The sequence below is a fragment of the Anomalospiza imberbis genome, unplaced genomic scaffold (assembly GCF_031753505.1).
Source record: "Anomalospiza imberbis isolate Cuckoo-Finch-1a 21T00152 unplaced genomic scaffold, ASM3175350v1 scaffold_143, whole genome shotgun sequence".
NCBI lineage: Eukaryota > Metazoa > Chordata > Aves > Passeriformes > Viduidae > Anomalospiza > Anomalospiza imberbis.
This window is the reverse complement of record NW_027099778.1, coordinates 183,667-211,000: the sequence shown is the minus strand read 5'-3', so window position 1 is coordinate 211,000 and position 27,334 is coordinate 183,667. Positions and strand designations below refer to the sequence as shown.

Below are 27,334 nucleotides of genomic sequence, written 5' to 3'. Positions count from 1 at the left end.
GGCCATGCCTCCCCAGATTCTACCCTAACCCACTTTGCGACAGCCCCCAACCCTGCTCCCGCTTTCCTATTGTATTAGCAGTCCCCGATTTTTGTTGTAATTCATGTTTCAGAGATTACGGACGTAGGCGACCCCCAGAAGCCAGTCGCCCCAGTTATTTTATTTATTTAGGCAGGAGAGCCGGCAGCCTCCGTACAGCCGGAGGAAGGGCTCTGTTGCCCCCACAGGAGACCCGTGCCCAGCCCCGCCGTAAGGTCCCCCACAGGCTAGTCCCCCACAAAACCTCTCCTTTTGATTTGTGTGGTTGGTGAAGGGCACCAGGGGAGGGTGCCACCACAAGTCCTTTTGATTTTCTGTTCTCTTTTGTTTTGTGGGTAAGTGAGGGGGAATGAAGTGACGGAGAGCTGCCTGGGACTCGGGCCCTCAGAAGTGAGGGGAAATGAAAATTGGATTTACTTATTGTTTAGTTATGCTCCGCAATATCAACCCGCCTGTTTCTTTAATTCTCAAGTTTAGTTAATGTCTATCAAGTATTGTGTTGTTTTTAGTTAGAACAAGGTTATTATTTTTACTACGATTGTTAGACCTTTCATTTTAAATAAAACCAAAAGGGGGCAGTTGTGGGAGCTTGTGCTGGAGGGGATGGGCCATGCAGTGGCCACACATCAGACAATCAACGACCAACACGAAGACTCGGGAGAAGAGAAGCCACAACGGATGACACCCAGAGAACTTATGGTGAGCATATCATGAAGAGTAAAGGACTCTGGGACTGACTGGGAGTGGCCATGCAGATCAACAGCCGGTGATTGGCCAGAAGGCTTCTGGAACTTGCCATGAAAGACTATATAAATGTATGTATATATATATGTATGTTTATATCTGTATTTATATATTTCTTAGTATATCTATCTATATCTATATCTATATCTATATCTATATCTATATCTATATCTGTCTACCTGTGTTGACCTCACTTTGGCATCTTCTGAAGCAGCCTCTTTATGTTTTGTTTTGCACCCTTGTTTGTGCCCTTTTATTTATGAAATATCTTCAGTTTTGGCACTTCAGTTGTACCCGTCTCTTCTCTGTTGCTCTGCCATGGAGCACACCACAGTCAAGCTGCCGAGATGGGAGAGTTTCCCCTCGCGCCCCACGGATGCCCGGGGTGTTGTTGCTGATTCTTCTCTGGCCGCCCCACTGCTAGCTGGGTCGTGTGGGGCAGAGAAGGGAACCGGCACCCAGAGAGGGATCATTTCAGTGCCTTTCAGAAAATGACAGCAGAGCAACCTTTCTCAATAAAGCCATCTGAAATGACTTCATTGTCCTAGTAGTCTGGATTGTCTCAGGGCTGGGGATCAAAGATATAACAAAACTCAAGAGGCTCCAACCTCCCCAGCATCTCATTTCAGTCAAGGCTGCCGACCAAATACCTTCCTGACTTTACCTAACGCTTCAGTGGTTCTCAAACCCAAACTCTTTCTTTCTTCTTGTCTTCCGTCAGCTTTACCACTTATGCCTTCTTGATCTACAGCTGGAGAGAGTTTTCCAGCTGCCACCTCTGCTCCTCTGTCAGCCCCTTTTCCTCCTACTTCCAGGAAGCTCCCTTCCTTCCTTCCAGGGGCCACCCACAGTTCCACATACCTTTCTTGTGCACAATCATGCTCTACACACCACCTACCATTATTACACCTACTTGCCTTGGTGGAGTAATTTTGTGCTTTGCTCTCAGGAGACAGGAAGAGGTCTAAAAATTTGCCTAAGATAAATGTAGGGAGGAATTGTCTCTCCCCACTGTGGCAACCAGAGAGAAGATACAAAACTTTTAAAATATTGCTTGCAACAAACGTATCTAAAACCTATGCACGTAAATGTCTTAAAAGGTAGCAAGATAAAAACATGTAAACACTCAATGCGGTGAAGAAGAGCAATTCTTCAGTCCTGTCACCACTTCATCTTTCTGTGAAACACCTCTAGGAGGAGAAAACTCAGTCCCATTTGAACCTGCTTCAGACCGAGGAACTATCCCCTTGGTATTCTTTTGTCTTCTCTGCCACAGAAAGTTTTGGTGATCCTTTCATTAAACCAACAAAAAAAGCCTGTAAAAAGAAACTGAGAAGACATCAAGAAAGCAACAATCGCCAATAAGCCTTATTTGGCAAAAGTTATCTTATTTAAATTATCCACTGCCGTAACAATACTGATGAGGATTCTTAGCACCATGTAGGCAAACCAAAGTTAGAGTAGCCAACCATCCTTCTGAGACCTTTTCAGTTTTAGGTGACATGGGCTTTTGGTCGGATCTACACGTTCTGTTACATTCTATTTTGCAAATTTAGACTGCAGTCCATAAGCCAAAATTTCTTTTCCACGGGTCAGGTAGTATTTGTTCTAGGTGTGTGATGTTAGAGTGGTCCTCAGGGAAAAGGACATGGCTCTCTTTTCTTTCTTGTTCTCTTACCCCTCTGGCACTCAAAGCCATACTTGCTATTATAGACACTAGGTACAAGCTCCTGCTAGCATGGTTAACTAATTCAGGAGCAAACAGCCATGCTGCCATACTAGGGACATTGCTCTGGAAATGGGCAGAAAGATAAACCATGGAATGCTTTTCACTTCAGAAATGTTCCATTGCAGCTTTATCTGCAGCGGAGTTCCATTTACTGTACTGTCCAGTACAATTCCGTGCCTCCAGAGCTAACGTTAAGCACATAATTTGGGAGTCTCGAGCTGTAAATCTCACAGCCCTGGCATCAAAAGTCCTTTCGCTTCTGGTGAAGCGGCTCTGTATTCCAGGTCTGGACATACACCCAGTCTCCTGCCTGGTGAGGATATACTTGAACATTCAGGGTTATTAGTGAGACCAAAACAACCAACTTGCATGAGGAGAAAAGCATTTTCTCCTAAGGATTCTCCTACAGAGTCTCTAGTGGCAGCATTTCGGCCTCCAGCCTCTGGTGGCAGACAAGGCTCAATACCCACTGCTGCCAGAAGGAGACGCTGCAGGAGCAGTCTGCAAAGCTTCTTTAAGAATACAAGGAAACGGACTCTCCATTTAGTCCCCATTTTATTTCCAGAAAGCCTCTTAGGATGGCTGAATTCACCACCCTCTCGCAACCCAGTTTTGGAGGTGGTCCCGAGATTTTGTTTTCTTAATCTTGATCCTTAAATTTTGAACTAAATTACAATAACCCAGAAGAAGGGAAACGGGACATCAGCTGTTTCTCATGCATTGCTTGGGGCTTCTCCCCCGCTCCAAGGGGTCCAAACTCTTCACGCAACAGATTGTTCCCCGGGCAAAAGACCAGGGCTTTTCACCATGCGCTTCTTTCCCAAAAGGATTTATTTCATTCCCCCCCGCCCCCCGCCCCCATTAGCAAAATTCTCAAAACATTCTCCATTTCTCTTTCTTTGGGATCATTGCTACTTTTCCCGTGTAATTCAACCACTTCTGTTGCAGAGGGAGGTACCACTACCCTACACTGCCTCCTGATAAGCAAATTGCTTCTTTATCAGCAGGCAGGGCTTGGGATGAGAAGGAGGGAAGAAGATTGGCTTTGCTGAGTCGAACCTCGCCTCCAGAGAGCGGAGGAAGGTGACATCATCTTCGGGGCACCCCCCTCTGTATGTTTTAGGGGCGGGCGGAGTTTAGGCTGAAGGGCAGCGTTTGACTCGGAGGCATTAAACCCCTCGCAAGGGCTGCGGGGGTAACCTTGCAGTCAGGGAGGCCTGGCTGTTCCTCGAGTCTAGAAAACGCTGGTTCCAGGCCTTCCCCAGCCGTGTTCAGTTGCAAGTCTAAAGCTCTTTGGCTTTGGACCAGCGCGTTTAACTGGCTTCTCAGGTTTTGGGGGCTGGCTTCATCCCTGCATTCACTTCCCGCTCCGGCGGCCTGAGGCTGGCTATTGTTTCAGGCTCTAAGGCAATTTGCAACTGATTCAGCTCCTTTTCTAGCTGTTGGCAACTTACAGCTCTCTGAGTCAAATCTCCATGCATATGGATACCAGGCATGGTCCTTTCCTGGGATTTTAAATTTTTCTTCTACCAAAATTCATGTTTTCTCCACAAGTAACTGCGGATGGTGCTGGCTTTTCTCAGTCTCCATCTCTCTTTAGGGCTGGACAAGCTTTATATATAAGCTTTTAGCAGGTCTGCCAGTGGAGAGCAGTTGAGATCAGCTTCTGCGTGGGATTCTATTACTTTTCTGCCAGAAAATAGCAGCTTTGACTGCAAATTTATTTCTCCTTTATTATGTCATGAGCAGTTACTGCTGTATAAAATGGCCATGTCACCTCAAGAACAGCCTGCTCATTGTGCCAGTTAAAATGTAAGGCCCCAAAAACGTTGCTCTATGGGACACTTTGAAAGGACTTAAACTTGTTCACGTACTCGGACGTAGAAAAGCAGGAGAAATACTGACAAGACGTTCTCAAGAGGTCGGAACGACAAAAAAAATCTTCACTGGCAACTTCTGAAAATCAGAGAACTTTGGCAAAAAATTTAGAGCGGGATTCAATCCACATGAAACATTCCATCAAGCATTAACTTAGCCCATTCAACTTCACAAACTCCAAGCCTGTTAGATTTTAAGTTACTCAAAAATCTGAGAGGATGGAATTGGAAGAATAAAGGGGAAGAGAGAAGGAGAGAAAATACCTAGAAAAGAACCAACATAGCTACCAATCCTGGTTCCAGTGGTGTTCAGCTGATAGAATTCCAAGAGGAGGTAGGGCCAAGACATGTGGTTGCCATGTCTCGGGAGTTAAATACCCTTTGGCTTTCCTGGGGCCTTCCCCAACATGGGGCTCCCACTCACCCGGCCTTTTAGGAGCTGAGTTAGGGGTTCCAGACACAGGTGTGGAGCGTTGCCTCTGCTGTGCCAGGGATCAGCGGCCACTGCTGGGCTGGGATACAGGCCTGGCAGTGTGGGGTGGGCAGAGTAGGGCATCACCTCACCAGAGCAAGGCTTGGTCTGCCCCTTTCCCCGCATACAAGCACCTGAAATGTTTTGAGCCAGCAATCTCTAGCCTCTCACCACAAGGTTTCCGGGTTCCTGTGCTTCTTGGCTGTCAAGACTCCAAAGATTTGTGGCTGGATATTAAGAAACCTGCACTTTTATTATCTTTATCCAAAAGAGGCAGCATGAGGCTTGTTTGTTCTTTCTAAGACCTTCCCTCCTTTCTGTGTCCTCATCCTGAGATAGTCCTTGTAACGCCTCTCCTCTCTCCCCTTCTCCACGACAATGGAGGGGAACAACGGAAAAACCAATCTATGAGAGGCAAAAAATGTTAGAGTTACAATGTAGTAAGGAAAAAAAAAAAAAAAAAGCAGTATACAACAAGAAGAAGAAAATTGTGCAAAAGAGGTAATGGCTTAAGCGACAAAGGTGAAGTGTCACATGGGGCGCCTGGAACAAAGACAAGATGGCGAGGGCTTACAGAATGATTCTGATGGTAGATGGGGGCTGCTGGTGCTGCCTGGAGCAGCTGTGGACCTGCAGTGGCAGTTTCCTGCTCCCTCTCTGCAGCAGTGATGGTGGCAGCGGCAATGGTGACGGGTGTCTCTCCCTGCAGAGCTCTGTTTGGTACTGCCGCTACCATCAGTCTGCCATGCTGGGCGTGTGCATGGGAATCAGCTCTGCCGCTTCACTGCCTCTTCCTCCCACCCTGCTGGGCTCCATTTGGCTTGGCTGGGCTCCCTTTTGGCTTGGCTGAACTCACTTGGTATCAGTGTCACCACTCTGGGTTGCCTTGTTCTGCTGGAGCGGAAATACAGTCCCAGATGCCACGCTGGCCCTGATGGTTTCAGCCATGTGTCAGAGCTGTCACTTCTGTGCCACCCATCTCAGCCCCGTGTCCTAAGAAATACTGTGGAAGGACAAAACTGGGGGGGCTGGGGCTGGGGGGGGAAACGGTGGTGGTGCTTTGGTGCCAAGGCCTCTGTGCTAGAGGGAGCCAGACAGAAGGATCCCCCTTGCATTTCCGGTCATGGCATTTCCCTGCTGAAATCCTACTATGGCTATGATGTACAATGTTTGGAAGAAATAGTGCTGAAAGATCCATGACCTCGTCTCTGTAGCTAGGAGAAAGCTCTAAATGCAATTAAAGCAGTGCTTCTCCTTGTTTGCTGCTTTCAAGAGCTGAGGAAGGTCCAGGTGGAACATTATTGGCCAGAAGCATTGGTGGCCAAAGACCACTAGCGTGGTTCCTCACATCCTGGTCCCTTCTCAGTGCTCAGCTTCTCGGTGTGGGCTACAGGGGCTTAGTGTGTTCTTGGAGTTACTCTTAGATGCCTTGAGCAGCAGGTTCTGGACTAGGAGGGCTTTTTGTGTTGCTTTGTAGCAGAGGAGAGCTTTGCAGGCTTTTTTTTGCCTGAGCTGTAGAGAAGGCCTGGTTCTATGCATGAATTCACAAACCAGCCTAGGGTGGCTGCTATTGTGATGTCAGCGGCCGCATCCCAGCGTTGTCAAGGCAAAGTTGCTGTGCCGAGGCCCGGAAGGGCTCAGTGTGCAGAGCAGCTCTGTGGCACGCTCGCTGCAGGCGGAACCTGCTGATCGCCGAGGTCTCTGCCAGCAGGACTCTTGAGTATTTTTGTTTTTTCCCCACAGGCGTTGTCTGGTGCAGACTTGAGCAGCACTGCTCGAGCCATGGAGAGGGTGTGTGCTGCAGTTTGCACGGCTTTCTCCTTGGCTTATTCTGGGTACTTTTTCACCCACCTGGCACGTAAGTGGACTGTTTTGTTCAGTGCGGCATATGGAAACCAAAATGCCACCAAGAGGCCTTTAGTTGGGTAAAGCTGCTGTCAACAGCTGCAGCTAAGAAGGGGGTGTCTCTAGCCAGTGGGGCGTGGGGCAGCATTTGTAATGTAGCCTGCAGGGGTTCCGCTCCTCCCGTGGCATAGCCTGTGGCAATGGAGTCTGGAATCTCCCCAGTTTGCTGGCTCAAGCAAGACAACTTCCAAGATAGGAAGACTGGGAGAGCTTGACAGGAGTCCTTGTGAAAGCTGTGCGCTGCTCTCCAGGACTGAGGGAAAGTCCCTCAGTTCAAGTCTTCTTGTCTGCATTCCCTCATCCCAGGACGTGCCTGTGGAACTTGACACTTCCTGCGTGCTAGAAGAGCCATTTGTTCTGTGATGAAACCACAGACTCAGCTTGGAAAAGGCCTCTGAGATAGACATTTCAGAGGAGTTCTTGTGTGCTGCTGAAGCCAGGAGCTGTTCCTGTGCTGTGTCACCACAGAACTGCCACCATGGTTAAGGGGGACTTGGGCAAAGCTATTTTGGGGAAAGGCTTTCAGTAAGCCCATGGCAATTGCTGCATGCAATCTCTTCAGAAAACTGAAGTACAGGAAAGAGAGGAGCTGTAGCTCCTGCTGGATGGGGTGGGGCAGAAGCTGTAATGCCTAGTACAGAACCACTCGGACTTTCTCAGTCTCAAGTTTCTATGGGTTGAGTGGCCAAAGAGGACAGAAGGTAGACACGAGGCAGTGGTTTGTGCTGTTGTCTTGCTTGCTGTGTGACACAAGGCTTGCTGCTGGAGTGACGTAGTGAAAACAGAATGATCTGTCTTTGGGTTGGTGACTTTCTGGTAGGCTTGCCCAGCACAGGCAGTTTTCTTACAGCATCTGGTTCTTTTTCCCTTGTGTGTTGCAGGTCACGTCACCCGTGCCTGGAGAGAATCCGGTCCTTGGGTGAGTGGGAAAGGAGCCTTTGGCGTTGGTAGCTTTTGACAATTGTGGAGCAAGCTGTGAGCTGGGCCTGTTGCAGTCCAGCACCAGCCTGCTTGGATGAATGGAAGTACAGTGCAGGCTCTTCGCAGAAGCAGCCGCAGCAGCAGCAGCAGTAGCAGCTGCAGGAGGAGTTGGATCCCGGGCTGTTTCCTCCAGTTCCTTTTCAGAGCTTTTAAGCAGCTGAAAGTGGGGTTGCTTGGTGCTTTAAGCCATGATGGAATTTCTCCTGTAGAAGAGAGTGCAGTCCCATCGAATTGGCCCATTCTACTTGAGTTTGAACAACTTAGAATGCCATTTCTGTGCAGATGATTTCTCCTTAGTGCATCTGGCTCTAGAGCTGAATATAAAGAAGGTTACCAGTCCCTCACACTGCTGTCTGTCTGCAGAGCCCAAAACCAACCTCTGAGCCTCCTCTGGCTGCACGTCTTCCTGAAGAAGAGGCCGAAGGGGAGGAAGATTCCCACCAAAGTGCACCTGCTGCCACTGCAGGGCCTGAGCATCCAGCATCAGTAAGTGGCACCTCTGGGTAGTCCTGTGGCTGGAACAAAGCATAGCTGCAAGTTTCTGGTCAGACAGCACCTCCCGTGCCTGGCTGAAGATGCTGAGGGCTGGAATCCTTCCAGCTCTTCCAGAGCACTTCCCCCAGCCTGTGAGGCCTGGAAAAGGGGTGTGGAACTTGGACGTTTAGGCATCGCTTTCCTACTGTTCTGACAGGGGCTGTGAATTTGTCTTAGCCAGAGACAAGAGGTAGCATTAGGATGTCTTGGGATGCTCCTGGGGTACAAGTGAAGCCCTTTGTGCCCAGTGGCTGTGCAGGCTCCTTGTCCCCAGTGAAGAGAGCAGTGCAAAGATGCAGTTCACAGCCTTGCAGGATATGAGGAGACACTGTCCCCAGGAGGGACCAGGCCCTCCCCACAGAACAGCTAAAGTCAGTCAGTAGCTAAAGGAACAGCTGAGTTGCAGCGGGGCCTGTAGCTGAATATACCGAGGGTTCTGAATGACAGGTTCTTTCCTGACCCTCATGCTGCTGTCTGCCCACAGAGCACAGGGGCAGCGTCAGCACCTGCTCTGGCTGCCTCTGCACCCGAGGAAGAGGCTGAAGAGGAGGAATCCGCTGCCAATGAACCTGCCCCTGCTGTCAGCCTGCGGCCTGAGCAGCCCACGTCAGTAAGTGCCTGTTTTGGCTAGCAGTGTCTTTGGTGTCATTTTGTCCATCATGTAAAAGCAGCCTTTGGATTTTGCGCCTTGAGCTGGAGAAGTGGGCTGCGAAAGCTGAGAGGTGAAGAGCCCTGGGTGTGGCCAGCAGCGTCTTCCTAGGAGCTTGCATTTGAAATGGGATCGGAGGGGCACCTCCGACGTGCAGGCATGTTTGTGACCCAAATGAATTTCTTGTCCCAGAGCTCCACCTCCTGTGTCCTGGTACCTGCACGAGCTGCAGCTGAAGGCCCTGAAGAAGCCTCCAGTCCCCAAGCTGGAAACTCAAGCCTGAGCAGCTCGTGCACCTGGAGCACGACTAGTTCCTCTGGCAGCAGCTGGAGCACGACTGGTTCCTCTGGCAGCAGAGAGCAGCTGGGAGAGAGGACAGAGGACAAGTGCCTGGCCATGCTGAGTATGTGCTTTGTGATCCTTGTCCGCCGGAGCAGTGCCTTGTGTGTGCGCGTGTCAGCAAGAGCTGTCCCACCTCCTGCTCCTCCTCAGCTGAGTGCCAGGTCCTGTGGCCTCCACACAGGACCTGCTGTTGTGCTTTGAGGTGGTGAGGGGTCCCTGGGGTGTTGCTCCTGCCTCTGAGGGCGGCTGGGCCTGGTTTGGCTTTGCCTGAGCTTCCCTCTATGCCAAAAAGAAAACAGAGGTTGTTTCTGGCTGAGCAGGAGGCTGTGACCTAGCGAATGAGTAGGCCTCAAGGAGCTCCTGTGGGGCCCAGCTCCTGTGGGGCACAGCTAAGGTCATCTTCAGAACTTAGCCTGGCCTAAAGGCTGAGGGACCTCATTCCTGAGGCCCATCACAGTAGGGTATAACATAAGCTGCTGCTCTTGAAAGGCAGAGGGGCATTGTTTAGGCAAAGTCCTGCTTAAAGCTGGAGATCTCGGCTCTGCTGGAAGCACTTTGCAATATTCTTCCTGTTCTGGAAAGGGCAGCTGTTGATAAGAATTGATTCCAGAACCCAAGATGCCTTGGATGTTTGCAAGGATGAAAGCTTTTGTTGAATGTCACAGAGTGTTCATGGCCAAGAACAGAAAGGTTTTGTTTTTCCTGCTGCCCTTAATGTTTGTAGACAACAATCACTTCTCCTGGTTGCAGTTTTCTGATCCCTGTCTCCTCTGACTGTTTCTCGATGTGCTTAGATTTTAGTGTAGACTTCTAGTTTTGGGCAGGCCATCTGTGCTGCAGGGCTGCTTGTCTTGCTGCTGTTGTTTTTGAGGTGGTGGTGGTGGTGGTGGTGGTTTTGGTTGTGGTGGTGGTGGTGTTTCCAGGCTGACTGAGTTGAAAGGGCAGAGTGTCCCAGACAGTGGGGCTGCCTTTCTGATCTGCTGCAGCGTGGGACCTCTTCTGAAGTGAACATCTTTCCTTGGGATTTTTACAGAGATGCTGGTGAGCGAGGGAGATCCTGAGGCTAAGTACACAGAACTGGAAACGATTGGCAAAGGGTGAGTGCAGCCACAGCTCCTTCTTCACAGCGGGGGGCGGTGCATTTTGCTGGTGTCACACCTCCCCAGAGTGACAGCAGGCAAGCTCCAAAGCTGTTCAGACACTGCGTTAAGATGATGCCTGATGATCTCTAAGTACTGGTCAGCATTTATAGCTGAAGTGGCCAGAAAAGTAGAGCCCTTCCTGTGTCTGGTGCACCAAAGAGAAGCAGCTGCCAATGGCTCTGGACCCAGAACACAGCCGTCTAAGGATCCTCTATTTTGAGTACTTCTCCATTTGTGTGCGCAACAGTGGAAGCCTTTGCCTGCTCCAGCTGTGGCTGCAGGCTGTGGCTGGACACTATTTTCCTTGGAAGCTGGAGAAAGGATCTGTGTCTGGAGGCTTTCCTCCAATGGCTCTTACATGGCTTCAGACTTCTCAGAAGGCCTCAGTGGTGGTGCTTGAATTTGGCAGATAGACTCCAAGGAGAGGTGTGAGAAGGCCGAACCGGCATGTGCCTGGAAAAATCCCACACATGCACAGATACAGAAAGAGAAAAGGGAGAAAAGACCCAGACGAGAATCTGTCGTGTTCCATTTACTGTTTGCCCCGGGACTTTTTTTCCGCGGTTGGACCGCGGTGTCCTGCACTTGCAGGGACTAAAGGACTTCTTCTTTCTCTGCTGCTCTTTTGTTTCTAGGGGTTTTGGCACGGTGTGCATGGCAGTGGAGACTGCCACAGGAGAAGAGGTAAGCGTCAAGCAGCGCCACAGCTTCTGCAGTGCTGTTTTAGGACGGCATTTTATCTGTCATGTCTGCAAGGGTTTGCTTTGTTCTTGTGCAATGGAGAATGCCAGTGGTTGCTGGAGTAATGATCAAGCCCCCTAGAAGTGCCAAAGGTTTCCCAGCAGTTTTGCTCCATTCTTACCGGCACAAAATGGCTTCCTGCTTGCAAGGGGTGTGTGAATGAAAATGGGGATGATAAAGTAAGGCCCTGGGGGAAGACTGTGGGCACAGCCTGTGTTGTTAGAGCTTTGCGGTGGAGAGCTTAGACCATGTTTCTCCCAGGTTTACAAGGCAAAGGGTATCTGGCTCTTTGTCCTGGGAGGTGCCCAAGCAAGCGGTCTGATGTCCAGCCACAAGGCGGTTTGGCCCAGCCCAGCTCCATCATCCCATAATCACTGTCTCCGTCTTCCCCTTGTGGTCCTGCGCCACAGACTTTGGTTCACGGTTTTCCATGTCGTTGTAGGTGGCCATAAAGAAAATTAGTCTCCTGGAAGAGAGCAGCAGTGAACTGTGCCTGAATGAAATCCAGGTCATGCGTGGCAATAAGAACGCCAATCTTGTGACCTTTCTAGACAGGTGAGTGGTTCTGCTGTTCTGCCATGAAAGGTCATCCACATCCTGCAAGGCAGCGGTTCAACCACTGGCAGAGGATGGAGCTGACAGAGGATGGAGCTGTTAATTCCTGTTTCTGGACTGATCGACAGCGTCTTGGGAGGAGATTGCATTGGGGCTGCATTAATCTTTGCTGGCATACCTAGTTTGACGTGTGCTTTCAAAGAGCGGACTTGGCCCTGTCTTTCTTGAGCCAACAGCCTCAAAGTTCCTGTCCTCTCTCCACATTGTTTTGTTTGGTTTGGCATTTGATTTTTTTTCCCACGGGTCTTATGTGCTGACAAAACACTGTAGATTGAGTTCAAGCCCTGGAGAGCATAGCGAATGATTATTGACTTCCTCCTGTCTTCTTCTGAGAGAGACACAGGAAGGAGAATCCATCAGGAAGTGCACGCATTCATCTCCAGGCTGTTGTTTCCTCCCTTCAGCTACCTGGTGGACGAGGAAGTCTGGCTGGTGATGGAGTACATGGACGGAGGTTCTTTACACGATGTCATTAGGGAGATTCGTATGGCAGAAGGAGAGATAGCAGCTGTCTCTCGGGAGGTAAGGGATGGCGCTTGTGCTTCCCACGGCTTGGTCGGGATGGTCCTTCCAAATGGGTGATAAGGAGAGGAGAGATTTCACCTTCCGAGCTTCCTTTCTGCCTTTCTCTTATAACTGGCAGTAGCAAGAGCATCGGAAGTGCCTGCCAGTGTCCCTGCCCTTCTTCTAGGGTGTTTGTCTTTGCCTCTCTAAACACTTGCCTGGAGCCTGTGTGCGCTGCGTTCCTTCCCATTCCTTCCGCATTCCTTCCTAAGAGCAAAGGTGCTGCTGGCACCATGTCAAGCAAGTGGCAAAGACAAAGAGATACTCGCAGGACTCTCACAGAGCTCAGCCTGAAAGGAGAGCCTGGCAGCCAACGTGGTGTTGGCAAAAGCAGCCACTGTTGTCTGGCTGGAGAGAGTACAGCCACGGCAGCAGTGCTTCTTGAGTCTGTGTTTGCAGGGCACTGGCCAGAGGAACAATTGCCCTTTCTCTTTCAAAAGCAAACACACCCGCACTTAGAAAAGCACTGCTGTCCTCGTGTTGGAGCAGCAGGCTCTGCTGCCTTTGCCAGCAGCCTGTCTTGCCATGGCTCACCATCCCCCAGGAAGTCAGCCTTGCAGATGTGCCACTTCCCTGCTTGTGGGACGAAATCCACTTAGGCTCGTGTTGCTTTTTCCTCTCTCAGTGCCTGCAAGGCCTGGATTTCCTTCACTCCAAGCAAGTGATCCACCGAGACGTCAAAAGCCACAACATTCTCCTGGGCTTGGACGGATCTGTCAAGTTGGGTGGGTGTTGTTGGCCAGGCTCAGCCGTGGCGGGCTGCGGTGTGGGGCTGCCTTTGGGTGACTGCCGGTTCCCTGATGCCCGTGGCAGTGCAGGCTGCCCTGCTGTGAGCGCAGAGCACAGCCACAAGGCGCAGGGAGGTGTTGCTGGGAAGAAGGGGTAGGGGGTGCCTTTGGCTTGTGTGTGATCCTTCCCAAGCAAGGCAGTTGCAGTCTAATAGCTTCAGGGGACTAAAAGCCACTGCCTGAAACTGGGGGCTTTTGCTAAGTGGCCAATTCCGTATTTCCTCGGCTGCAGGCCTGAGGAATGGCAGCAGGGCCCCTTTGCAGCTGGGATTCCACACTGCCTTCTTGGACATTGGTACCGTGGGGAATTCTTTTGTTGGCTTCCCTAATTCACGCTGGCTTGATCAGAATGGTTTTTTTCTCCTCAGCTGACTTTGGCCTTTCTGCTCAGCTCACCGCTGAGCAGAGCAAACGGAGATCGGCTGTTGGGACAACTTACTGGATGGCGCCAGAAATTTTCAGCAGGAAGCCCTATGGCCCCAAAGTGGACATCTGGTCCTTTGGCATTGTGGGGATGGAGATGGTGGAAGGAGCGCCTCCTTACCTGATGATGACCTCCCGCACGGTACGCTGCAACTACTCTCAGATACTGCTGTCACTCGGACAAAATCTGCTCCCATTCTTCTGCTTGGGAAGCTTGCTAGCAGCTGAAAATGACGGGTTCCAGGCTGCATAGTCTCTCGTGCTTCTTGTCCAGATTATCCCCTTGGCATTTGATCACGAACTGCACCAAAACCTCACGATGCCTTTTGCTTGATGGAAGCTTTGCCTAAGGGAGCAGTGAGCAGTGCTGAGCTGCATTTGATGGAATAATCCTTGGAAATAGTAGAGTTAGATAAAAGTCTGTCTTCCGCATCGCCTGTAGAGCTGGTGTCAGTGCTCAGAGAAGCAAAGGGTGCTTTTGCTGATGGAGTTGCTCCTAATTCCATCAGCCAATGAAATCAGGGGCCAAGGCAAGAGCCTTTGCATATTGGACTGGCTATGGCTGCCTCGGGCTTTGGGTTCTTTTAGTAGGGGCAGGAAAGGTATCTGCCACCCTCGGGCAGGGAGTAAAGAGCCACTGGAGAGCGGAGCTTGTCCGGTGGGGTCTGTGTGAGCAGTTTGGGGTGTGAAAGAGGCAGGTAGAGCGTGGCATTTCCTTCTGCTCTAGGTTCAACAGCTGATAAGCACCAGGGGCAGCCCGAAGCTGCAGAACCCCAGGCAACAGTCCGCTTGGTTGCGAGACTTTCTGCACTGCTGCCTGGAGACGGACGAGGACAGGCGCTGGTCTGCCCAGGAACTTCTGCAGGTAAAAGGCAAAGGGGCTGCCGGATGCGCCAGCCACCCACTGCCAGGGGCTCCTCATCTGCTCAAGTCCAAGGCCTCGGATGGGCCCCGCTCCTAAGAATCTCCAGTCTGGGGGGCTTTTCAAAGGAAAAGAGAGGAGAATCCTGGCCTAGGATGGGTTGGAAGGAGCCTTTCAAGGTCACCTAGACCAAATCTCCTTAAGCTGAAGACATCTGAATTAATGGATTTGTGGGATTGGGAGCCATGTTGGCCCCATGTAGCAAGGTCCTGGATGTGGAGACAGAGGTGCACAGAATGCCCTCCTTTCTGTATCTTTCTTGTTGCCAGAGAAAGCCTGTTTCAGCCTGGGAGGTAAGTAGAAATTAATTTCTTCTTTTTCTCTTTGGGCAGCATCCGTTTGTAACCTCCGCCGAGCCGACCTCCAGCCTGACGCCTCTGATCGTGGCAACGCAGCAGTTTATGGCCGAGAGGAGATACTAGCCCTGGAAGAGGCCATAGTTGTTTTTTCTAGTTCCTAGTTCCTAGTTTCTAGCTCGTAGTTTGTAGTTTGTTTAGACTGATAGTGGAAATAAATAGGATAATAAATAAAACCTTCACTGTGTTGGAAGCTTCCCTTTGTTCTCACCCTGACATTAAGGTCTAAATTTGCTTCGGAATGGTCAGGTGTTTCTTAAATGTGGGAAGAGCCATAGATGGGGTTTGTGGCATGGATTGGAAGTGGGCAGAAGTCTTGTGGCTTTGTTGCCGCCAGGCACAACCTGTTGTGGAGAGACAGGCTTGCAGCTGTGACTAGAGGAGCAGAGTGGGGCAAAACGGAGCAGAGCAGTGGTGTCACTGCTGGGGTTGCCGCTGTGGCTGTGGTTGCGCTGCAGCTCTTGGGAAAGGTTGGGAGTGTCTGTGTTGCTGTGGGCAGAGGGGGAGGGAGCCTGGCTTCTCCACAGGCTCAGGCACAGGTGAGTGTCCAGTGGGAAGGCGAGTTCTGCCACGGGAACTAAGGCCTACATGAGGGAGTGAAAACTGGTGCAGTTTGGATCTGCGTGAGCCAGTGTGGAGGCCTGTGGGCCTGCTGGGGGACTTCTTGGGTCTATGCTCTGGAAGAACGTCCCCTAGACTTTAACCTTTCCCATGGACTCCTGTTTTTTGTCTCAATGTACGTTTGATACCTTATTAGTGATATCCAGTGATCATATAGGGATTATTGAAAATCATTTACTTTGCGATGTTTGGTGATAATTGAGGGTATATTTGACGATCACTTAAATTTAAATTTTAGTTGCACAATATTTAACCGATTTCCTTTCCCAGTTCTCGTATTCCATCCCCCGCTTCCCTGAACCCACTATCCCTGAGAAGGACAGGACTGGAGATGGAACCTGCTCAAGAGCACAGGCCAGCCACCAGCCATCTGCCATCTCCCCTCCTTTTCTGTGCCCTTGCCAGGACGGTAGCGGCCATGCCTCCCCGGATTCTACCCTAACCCACTTTGCGACAGCCCCCAACCCTGCTCCCGCTTTCCTATTGTATTAGCAGTCCCCGATTTTTGTTGTAATTCATGTTTCAGAGATTACGGACGTAGGCGACCCCCAGAAGCCAGTCGACCCAGTTATTTTATTTATTTAGGCAGGAGAGCCGGCACCCTCCGTACAGCCGGAGGAAGGGCTCTGTTGCCCCCACAGGAGACCCGTGCCCAGCCCCGCCGTAAGGTCCCCCACAGGCTAGTCCCCCACAAAACCTCTCCTTTTGATTTGTGTGGTTGGTGAAGGGCACCAGGGGAGGGTGCCACCACAAGTCCTTTTGATTTTCTGTTCTCTTTTGTTTTGTGGGTAAGTGAGGGGGAATGAAGTGACGGAGAGCTGCCTGGGACTCGGGCCCTCAGAAGTGAGGGGAAATGAAAAGTGGATTTACTTATTGTTTAGTTATGCTCCGCAATATCAACCCGCCTGTTTCTTTAATTCTCAAGTTTAGTTAATGTCTATCAAGTATTGTGTTGTTTTTAGTTAGAACAAGGTTATTATTTTTACTACGATTGTTAGACCTTTCATTTTAAATAAAACCAAAAGGGGGCAGTTGTGGGAGCTTGTGCTGGAGGGGATGGGCCATGCAGTGGCCACACATCAGACAATCAACGACCAACACGAAGACTCGGGAGAAGAGAAGCCACAACGGATGACACCCAGAGAACTTATGGTGAGCATATCATGAAGAGTAAAGGACTCTGGGACTGACTGGGAGTGGCCATGCAGATCAACAGCCGGTGATTGGCCAGAAGGCTTCTGGAACTTGCCATGAAAGACTATATAGATGTATGTATATCTCTATCTCTATCTCTATCTCTATCTCTATCTCTATCTCTATCTCTACTTATAGCTGAATCTATAGCTATAGCTATCGCTATAGCTATCTATATCTATGTAATCTATATCTCTATATCTCTATCTCTATCTCTATCTCTATCTCTATCATCTATATCTATATCTATATCTATATCTATATTTATATCTGTCTACCTGTGTTGACCTCACTTTGGCATCTTCTGAAGCAGCCTCTTTATGTTTTGTTTTGCACCCTTGTTTGTGCTCTTTTATTTATGAAATATCTTCAGTTTTGGCACTTCAGTTGTACCTGTCTCTTCTCTGTTGCTCTGCCATAGAGCACACCACAGTTATGCTGCCGAGACCAGAGAGTTTCCCCTCGCGCCCCACGGATGCCCGGGGTGTTGTTGCTGATTCTTCTCTGGCCACCCCACTGCTAGCTGGGTCGTGTGGGGCAGAGAAGGGAACCGGCACCCAGAGAGGGATCATTTCAGTGCCTTTCAGAAAATGACAGCAGAGCAACCTTTCTCAATAAAGCCATCTGAAATGACTTCATTGTCCTAGTAGTCTGGATTGTCTCAGGGCTGGGGATCAAAGATATAACAAAACTCAAGAGGCTCCAACCTCCCCAGCATCTCATTTCAGTCAAGGCTGCCGACCAAATACCTTCCTGACTTTACCTAACGCTTCAGTGGTTCTCAAACACAAACTCTTTCTTTCTTCCTGACTTTACCTAACGCTTCAGTGGTTCTCAAACCCAACCTCTTTCTTTCTTCTTGTCTTCCGTCAGCTTTACCACTTATGCCTTCTTGGTCTACAGCTGGAGAGAGTTTTCCAGCTGCCACCTCTGCTCCTCTGTCAGCCCCTTTTCCTCCTACTTCCAGGAAGCTCCCTTCCTTCCTTCCAGGGGCCACCCACAGTTCCACATGCCTTTCTTGTGCACAATCATGCTCTACACACCACCTACCATTATTACACCTACTTGCCTTGGTGGAGTAATTTTGTGCTTTGCTCTCAGGAGACAGGAAGAGGTCTAAAAATTTGCCTAAGATAAATGTAGGGAGGAATTGTCTCTCCCCACTGTGGCAACCAGAGAGAAGATACAAAACTTTTAAAATATTGCTTGCAACAAACCTATCTAAAACCTATGCACGTAAATGTCTTAAAAGGTAGCAAGATAAAAACATGTAAACACTCAATGCGGTGAAGAAGAGCAATTCTTCAGTCCTGTCACCACTTCATCTTTCCGTGAAACACCTCTAGGAGGAGAAAACTCAGTCCCATTTGAACCTGCTTCAGACCGAGGAACTATCCCCTTGGTATTCTTTTGTCTTCTCTGCCACAGAAAGTTTTGGTGATCCTTTCATTAAACCAACAAAAAAAGCCTGTAAAAAGAAACTGAGAAGACATCAAGAAAGCAACAATCGCCAATAAGCCTTATTTGGCAAAAGTTATCTTATTTAAATTATCCACTGCCGTAACAATACTGATGAGGATTCTTAGCACCATGTAGGCAAACCAAAGTTAGAGTAGCCAACCATCCTTCTGAGACCTTTTCAGTTTTAGGTGACATGGGCTTTTGGTCGGATCTACACGTTCTGTTACATTCTATTTTGCAAATTTAGACTGCAGTCCATAAGCCAAAATTTCTTTTCCACGGGTCAGGTAGTATTTGTTCTAGGTGTGTGATGTTAGAGTGGTCCTCAGGGAAAAGGACATGGCTCTCTTTTCTTTCTTGTTCTCTTACCCCTCTGGCACTCAAAGCCATACTTGCTATTATAGACACTAGGTACAAGCTCCTGCTAGCATGGTTAACTAATTCAGGAGCAAACAGCCATGCTGCCATACTAGGGACATTGCTCTGGAAATGGGCAGAAAGATAAACCATGGAATGCTTTTCACTTCAGAAATGTTCCATTGCAGCTTTATCTGCAGCGGAGTTCCATTTACTGTACTGTCCAGTACAATTCCGTGCCTCCAGAGCTAACGTTAAGCACATAATTTGGGAGTCTCGAGCTGTAAATCTCACAGCCCTGGCATCAAAAGTCCTTTCGCTTCTGGTGAAGCGGCTCTGTATTCCAGGTCTGGACATACACCCAGTCTCCTGCCTGGTGAGGATATACTTGAACATTCAGGGTTATTAGTGAGACCAAAACAACCAACTTGCATGAGGAGAAAAGCATTTTCTCCTAAGGATTCTCCTACAGAGTCTCTAGTGGCAGCATTTCGGCCTCCAGCCTCTGGTGGCAGACAAGGCTCAATACCCACTGCTGCCAGAAGGAGACGCTGCAGGAGCAGTCTGCAAAGCTTCTTTAAGAATACAAGGAAACGGACTCTCCATTTAGTCCCCATTTTATTTCCAGAAAGCCTCTTAGGATGGCTGAATTCACCACCCTCTCGCAACCCAATTTTGGAGGTGGTCCCGAGATTTTGTTTTCTTAATCTTGATCCTTAAGTTTTGAACTAAATTACAATAACCCAGAAGAAGGGAAACGGGACATCAGCTGTTTCTCATGCATTGCTTGGGGCTTCTCCCCCGCTCCAAGGGGTCCAAACTCTTCACGCAACAGATTGTTCCCCGGGCAAAAGACCAGGACTTTTCACCATGCGCTTCTTTCCCAAAAGGATTTATTTCATTCCCCCCCGCCCCCCGCCCCCATTAGCAAAATTCTCAAAACATTCTCCATTTCTCTTTCTTTGGGATCATTGCTAATTTTCCCGTGTAATTCAACCACTTCTGTTGCAGAGGGAGGTACCACTACCCTACACTGCCTCCTGATAAGCAAATTGCTTCTTTATCAGCAGGCAGGGCTTGGGATGAGAAGGAGGGAAGAAGATTGGCTTTGCTGAGTCGAACCTCGCCTCCAGAGAGCGGAGGAAGGTGACATCATCTTCGGGGCACCCCCCTCTGTATGTTTTAGGGGCGGGCGGAGTTTAGGCTGAAGGGCAGCGTTTGACTCGGAGGCATTAAACCCCTCGCAAGGGCTGCGGGGGTAACCTTGCAGTCAGGGAGGCCTGGCTGTTCCTCGAGTCTAGAAAACGCTGGTTCCAGGCCTTCCCCAGCCGTGTTCAGTTGCAAGTCTAAAGCTCTTTGGCTTTGGACCAGCGCGTTTAACTGGCTTCTCAGGTTTTGGGGGCTGGCTTCATCCCTGCATTCACTTCCTGCTCCGGCGGCCTGAGGCTGGCTATTGTTTCAGGCTCTAAGGCAATTTGCAACTGATTCAGCTCCTTTTCTAGCTGTTGGCAACTTACAGCTCTCTGAGTCAAATCTCCATGCATATGGATACCAGGCATGGTCCTTTCCTGGGATTTTAAATTTTTCTTCTACCAAAATTCATGTTTTCTCCACAAGTAACTGCGGATGGTGCTGGCTTTTCTCAGTCTCCATCTCTCTTTAGGGCTGGACAAGCTTTATATATAAGCTTTTAGCAGGTCTGCCAGTGGAGAGCAGTTGAGATCAGCTTCTGCGTGGGATTCTATTACTTTTCTGCCAGAAAATAGCAGCTTTGACTGCAAATTTATTTCTCCTTTATTATGTCATGAGCAGTTACTGCTGTATAAAATGGCCATGTCACCTCAAGAACAGCCTGCTCATTGTGCCAGTTAAAATGTAAGGCCCCAGAAACGTTGCTCTATGGGACACTTTAAAAGGACTTAAACTTGTTCACGTACTCGGACGTAGAAAAGCAGGAGAAATACTGACAAGACGTTCTCAAGAGGTCGGAATGACAAAAATAATCTTCACTGGCAACTTCTGAAAATCAGAGAACTTTGGCAAAAAATTTAGAGCGGGATTCAATCCACATGAAACATTCCATCAAGCATTAACTTAGCCCATTCAACTTCACAAACTCCAAGCCTGTTAGATTTTAAGTTACTCAAAAATCTGAGAGGATGGAATTGGAAGAATAAAGGGGAAGAGAGAAGGAGAGAAAATACCTAGAAAAGAACCAACATAGCTACCAATCCTGGTTCCAGTGGTGTTCAGCTGATAGAATTCCAAGAGGAGGTAGGGCCAAGACATGTGGTTGCCATGTCTCGGGAGTTAAATACCCTTTGGCTTTCCTGGGGCCTTCCCCAACATGGGGCTCCCACTCACCCGGCCTTTTAGGAGCTGAGTTAGGGGTTCCAGACACAGGTGTGGAGCGTTGCCTCTGCTGTGCCAGGGATCAGCGGCCACTGCTGGGCTGGGATACAGGCCTGGCAGTGTGGGGTGGGCAGAGTAGGGCATCACCTCACCAGAGCAAGGCTTGGTCTGCCCCTTTCCCCACATACAAGCACCTGAAATGTTTTGAGCCAGCAATCTCTAGCCTCTCACCACAAGGTTTCCGGGTTCCTGTGCTTCTTGGCTGTCAAGACTCCAAAGATTTGTGGCTGGATATTAAGAAACCTGCACTTTTATTATCTTTATCCAAAAGAGGCAGCATGAGGCTTGTTTGTTCTTTCTAAGACCTTCCCTCCTTTCTGTGTCCTCATCCTGAGATAGTCCTTGTAACGCCTCTCCTCTCTCCCCTTCTCCACGACAATGGAGGGGAACAACGGAAAAACCAATCTATGAGAGGCAAAAAATGTTAGAGTTACAATGTAGTAAGGAAAAAAAAAAAAAAAAAAGCAGTATACAACAAGAAGAAGAAAATTGTGCAAAAGAGGTAATGGCTTAAGCGACAAAGGTGAAGTGTCACATGGGGCGCCTGGAACAAAGACAAGATGGCGAGGGCTTACAGAATGATTCTGATGGTAGATGGGGGCTGCTGGTGCTGCCTGGAGCAGCTGTGGACCTGCAGTGGCAGTTTCCTGCTCCCTCTCTGCAGCAGTGATGGTGGCAGCGGCGATGGTGACGGGTGTCTCTCCCTGCAGAGCTCTGTTTGGTACTGCCGCTACCATCAGTCCGCCATGCTGGGCGTGTGCATGGGAATCAGCTCTGCCGCTTCACTGCCTCTTCCTCCCACCCTGCTGGGCTCCGTTTGGCTTGGCTGGGCTCCCTTTTGGCTTGGCTGAACTCACTTGGTATCAGTGTCACCACTCTGGGTTGCCTTGTTCTGCTGGAGCGGAAATACAGTCCCAGATGCCACCCTGGCCCTGATGGTTTCAGCCATGTGTCAGAGCTGTCACTTCTGTGCCACCCATCTCAGCCCCGTGTCCTAAGAAATACTGTGGAAGGACAAAACTGGGGGGGCTGGGGCTGGGGGGGGAAACGGTGGTGGTGCTTTGGTGCCAAGGCCTCTGTGCTAGAGGGAGCCAGACAGAAGGATCCCCCTTGCATTTCCGGTCATGGCATTTCCCTGCTGAAATCCTACTATGGCTATGATGTACAATGTTTGGAAGAAATAGTGCTGAAAGATCCATGACCTCGTCTCTGTAGCTAGGAGAAAGCTCTAAATGCAATTAAAGCAGTGCTTCTCCTTGTTTGCTGCTTTCAAGAGCTGAGGAAGGTCCAGGTGGAACATTATTGGCCAGAAGCATTGGTGGCCAAAGACCACTAGCGTGGTTCCTCACATCCTGGTCCCTTCTCAGTGCTCAGCTTCTCGGTGTGGGCTACAGGGGCTTAGTGTGTTCTTGGAGTTACTCTTAGATGCCTTGAGCAGCAGGTTCTGGACTAGGAGGGCTTTTTGTGTTGCTTTGTAGCAGAGGAGAGCTTTGCAGGCTTTTTTTGGCCTGAGCTGTAGAGAAGGCCTGGTTCTATGCATGAATTCACAAACCAGCCTAGGGTGGCTGCTATTGTGATGTCAGCGGCCGCATCCCAGCGTTGTCAAGGCAAAGTTGCTGTGCCGAGGCCCGGAAGGGCTCAGTGTGCAGAGCAGCTCTGTGGCACGCTCGCTGCAGGCGGAACCTGCTGATCGCCGAGGTCTCTGCCAGCAGGACTCTTGAGTATTTTTGTTTTTTCCCCACAGGCGTTGTCTGGTGCAGACTTGAGCAGCACTGCTCGAGCCATGGAGAGGGTGTGTGCTGCAGTTTGCACGGCTTTCTCCTTGGCTTATTCTGGGTACTTTTTCACCCACCTGGCACGTAAGTGGACTGTTTTGTTCAGTGCGGCATATGGAAACCAAAATGCCACCAAGAGGCCTTTAGTTGGGTAAAGCTGCTGTCAACAGCTGCAGCTAAGAAGGGGGTGTCTCTAGCCAGTGGGGCGTGGGGCAGCATTTGTAATGTAGCCTGCAGGGGTTCCGCTCCTCCCGTGGCATAGCCTGTGGCAATGGAGTCTGGAATCTCCCCAGTTTGCTGGCTCAAGCAAGACAACTTCCAAGATAGGAAGACTGGGAGAGCTTGACAGGAGTCCTTGTGAAAGCTGTGCGCTGCTCTCCAGGACTGAGGGAAAGTCCCTCAGTTCAAGTCTTCTTGTCTGCATTCCCTCATCCCAGGACGTGCCTGTGGAACTTGACACTTCCTGCGTGCTAGAAGAGCCATTTGTTCTGTGATGAAACCACAGACTCAGCTTGGAAAAGGCCTCTGAGATAGACATTTCAGAGGAGTTCTTGTGTGCTGCTGAAGCCAGGAGCTGTTCCTGTGCTGTGTCACCACAGAACTGCCACCATGGTTAAGGGGGACTTGGGCAAAGCTATTTTGGGGAAAGGCTTTCAGTAAGCCCATGGCAATTGCTGCATGCAATCTCTTCAGAAAACTGAAGTACAGGAAAGAGAGGAGCTGTAGCTCCTGCTGGATGGGGTGGGGCAGAAGCTGTAATGCCTAGTACAGAACCACTCGGACTTTCTCAGTCTCAAGTTTCTATGGGTTGAGTGGCCAAAGAGGACAGAAGGTAGACACGAGGCAGTGGTTTGTGCTGTTGTCTTGCTTGCTGTGTGACACAAGGCTTGCTGCTGGAGTGACGTAGTGAAAACAGAATGATCTGTCTTTGGGTTGGTGACTTTCTGGTAGGCTTGCCCAGCACAGGCAGTTTTCTTACAGCATCTGGTTCTTTTTCCCTTGTGTGTTGCAGGTCACGTCACCCGTGCCTGGAGAGAATCCGGTCCTTGGGTGAGTGGGAAAGGAGCCTTTGGCGTTGGTAGCTTTTGACAATTGTGGAGCAAGCTGTGAGCTGGGCCTGTTGCAGTCCAGCACCAGCCTGCTTGGATGAATGGAAGTACAGTGCAGGCTCTTCGCAGAAGCAGCCGCAGCAGCAGCAGCAGTAGCAGCTGCAGGAGGAGTTGGATCCCGGGCTGTTTCCTCCAGTTCCTTTTCAGAGCTTTTAAGCAGCTGAAAGTGGGGTTGCTTGGTGCTTTAAGCCATGATGGAATTTCTCCTGTAGAAGAGAGTGCAGTCCCATCGAATTGGCCCATTCTACTTGAGTTTGAACAACTTAGAATGCCATTTCTGTGCAGATGATTTCTCCTTAGTGCATCTGGCTCTAGAGCTGAATATAAAGAAGGTTACCAGTCCCTCACACTGCTGTCTGTCTGCAGAGCCCAAAACCAACCTCTGAGCCTCCTCTGGCTGCACGTCTTCCTGAAGAAGAGGCCGAAGGGGAGGAAGATTCCCACCAAAGTGCACCTGCTGCCACTGCAGGGCCTGAGCATCCAGCATCAGTAAGTGGCACCTCTGGGTAGTCCTGTGGCTGGAACAAAGCATAGCTGCAAGTTTCTGGTCAGACAGCACCTCCCGTGCCTGGCTGAAGATGCTGAGGGCTGGAATCCTTCCAGCTCTTCCAGAGCACTTCCCCCAGCCTGTGAGGCCTGGAAAAGGGGTGTGGAACTTGGACGTTTAGGCATCGCTTTCCTACTGTTCTGACAGGGGCTGTGAATTTGTCTTAGCCAGAGACAAGAGGTAGCATTAGGATGTCTTGGGATGCTCCTGGGGTACAAGTGAAGCCCTTTGTGCCCAGTGGCTGTGCAGGCTCCTTGTCCCCAGTGAAGAGAGCAGTGCAAAGATGCAGTTCACAGCCTTGCAGGATATGAGGAGACACTGTCCCCAGGAGGGACCAGGCCCTCCCCACAGAACAGCTAAAGTCAGTCAGTAGCTAAAGGAACAGCTGAGTTGCAGCGGGGCCTGTAGCTGAATATACCGAGGGTTCTGAATGACAGGTTCTTTCCTGACCCTCATGCTGCTGTCTGCCCACAGAGCACAGGGGCAGCGTCAGCACCTGCTCTGGCTGCCTCTGCACCCGAGGAAGAGGCTGAAGAGGAGGAATCCGCTGCCAATGAACCTGCCCCTGCTGTCAGCCTGCGGCCTGAGCAGCCCACGTCAGTAAGTGCCTGTTTTGGCTAGCAGTGTCTTTGGTGTCATTTTGTCCATCATGTAAAAGCAGCCTTTGGATTTTGCGCCTTGAGCTGGAGAAGTGGGCTGCGAAAGCTGAGAGGTGAAGAGCCCTGGGTGTGGCCAGCAGCGTCTTCCTAGGAGCTTGCATTTGAAATGGGATCGGAGGGGCACCTCCGACGTGCAGGCATGTTTGTGACCCAAATGAATTTCTTGTCCCAGAGCTCCACCTCCTGTGTCCTGGTACCTGCACGAGCTGCAGCTGAAGGCCCTGAAGAAGCCTCCAGTCCCCAAGCTGGAAACTCAAGCCTGAGCAGCTCGTGCACCTGGAGCACGACTAGTTCCTCTGGCAGCAGCTGGAGCACGACTGGTTCCTCTGGCAGCAGAGAGCAGCTGGGAGAGAGGACAGAGGACAAGTGCCTGGCCATGCTGAGTATGTGCTTTGTGATCCTTGTCCGCCGGAGCAGTGCCTTGTGTGTGCGCGTGTCAGCAAGAGCTGTCCCACCTCCTGCTCCTCCTCAGCTGAGTGCCAGGTCCTGTGGCCTCCACACAGGACCTGCTGTTGTGCTTTGAGGTGGTGAGGGGTCCCTGGGGTGTTGCTCCTGCCTCTGAGGGCGGCTGGGCCTGGTTTGGCTTTGCCTGAGCTTCCCTCTATGCCAAAAAGAAAACAGAGGTTGTTTCTGGCTGAGCAGGAGGCTGTGACCTAGCGAATGAGTAGGCCTCAAGGAGCTCCTGTGGGGCCCAGCTCCTGTGGGGCACAGCCAAGGTCATCTTCAGAACTTAGCCTGGCCTAAAGGCTGAGGGACCTCATTCCTGAGGCCCATCACAGTAGGGTATAACATAAGCTGCTGCTCTTGAAAGGCAGAGGGGCATTGTTTAGGCAAAGTCCTGCTTAAAGCTGGAGATCTCGGCTCTGCTGGAAGCACTTTGCAATATTCTTCCTGTTCTGGAAAGGGCAGCTGTTGATAAGAATTGATTCCAGAACCCAAGATGCCTTGGATGTTTGCAAGGATGAAAGCTTTTGTTGAATGTCACAGAGTGTTCATGGCCAAGAACAGAAAGGTTTTGTTTTTCCTGCTGCCCTTAATGTTTGTAGACAACAATCACTTCTCCTGGTTGCAGTTTTCTGATCCCTGTCTCCTCTGACTGTTTCTCGATGTGCTTAGATTTTAGTGTAGACTTCTAGTTTTGGGCAGGCCATCTGTGCTGCAGGGCTGCTTGTCTTGCTGCTGTTGTTTTTGAGGTGGTGGTGGTGGTGGTGGTGGTTTTGGTTGTGGTGGTGGTGGTGTTTCCAGGCTGACTGAGTTGAAAGGGCAGAGTGTCCCAGACAGTGGGGCTGCCTTTCTGATCTGCTGCAGCGTGGGACCTCTTCTGAAGTGAACATCTTTCCTTGGGATTTTTACAGAGATGCTGGTGAGCGAGGGAGATCCTGAGGCTAAGTACACAGAACTGGAAACGATTGGCAAAGGGTGAGTGCAGCCACAGCTCCTTCTTCACAGCGGGGGGCGGTGCATTTTGCTGGTGTCACACCTCCCCAGAGTGACAGCAGGCAAGCTCCAAAGCTGTTCAGACACTGCGTTAAGATGATGCCTGATGATCTCTAAGTACTGGTCAGCATTTATAGCTGAAGTGGCCAGAAAAGTAGAGCCCTTCCTGTGTCTGGTGCACCAAAGAGAAGCAGCTGCCAATGGCTCTGGACCCAGAACACAGCCGTCTAAGGATCCTCTATTTTGAGTACTTCTCCATTTGTGTGCGCAACAGTGGAAGCCTTTGCCTGCTCCAGCTGTGGCTGCAGGCTGTGGCTGGACACTATTTTCCTTGGAAGCTGGAGAAAGGATCTGTGTCTGGAGGCTTTCCTCCAATGGCTCTTACATGGCTTCAGACTTCTCAGAAGGCCTCAGTGGTGGTGCTTGAATTTGGCAGATAGACTCCAAGGAGAGGTGTGAGAAGGCCGAACCGGCATGTGCCTGGAAAAATCCCACACATGCACAGATACAGAAAGAGAAAAGGGAGAAAAGACCCAGACGAGAATCTGTCGTGTTCCATTTACTGTTTGCCCCGGGACTTTTTTTCCGCGGTTGGACCGCGGTGTCCTGCACTTGCAGGGACTAAAGGACTTCTTCTTTCTCTGCTGCTCTTTTGTTTCTAGGGGTTTTGGCACGGTGTGCATGGCAGTGGAGACTGCCACAGGAGAAGAGGTAAGCGTCAAGCAGCGCCACAGCTTCTGCAGTGCTGTTTTAGGACGGCATTTTATCTGTCATGTCTGCAAGGGTTTGCTTTGTTCTTGTGCAATGGAGAATGCCAGTGGTTGCTGGAGTAATGATCAAGCCCCCTAGAAGTGCCAAAGGTTTCCCAGCAGTTTTGCTCCATTCTTACCGGCACAAAATGGCTTCCTGCTTGCAAGGGGTGTGTGAATGAAAATGGGG

General features: G+C 50.2%; 2 long non-coding RNA genes across 2 annotated transcripts; both read left to right on the top strand.

Annotated features, from left to right (window-relative positions):
- Window positions 1-6,173: 6,173 nt before the first annotated feature.
- Window positions 6,174-8,233, top strand: LOC137466154 (uncharacterized). Its single transcript, XR_010995030.1, has 3 exons — window positions 6,174-6,719; window positions 7,648-7,685; window positions 8,111-8,233. It is a non-coding gene; the product is annotated as an uncharacterized lncRNA (long non-coding RNA).
- Window positions 8,234-22,181: 13,948 nt separating this feature from the next.
- On the top strand, window positions 22,182-24,241 carry LOC137466151 (uncharacterized). The gene is made up of 3 exons (XR_010995028.1): window positions 22,182-22,727; window positions 23,656-23,693; window positions 24,119-24,241. It is a non-coding gene; the product is annotated as an uncharacterized lncRNA (long non-coding RNA).
- Window positions 24,242-27,334: the final 3,093 nt, after the last annotated feature.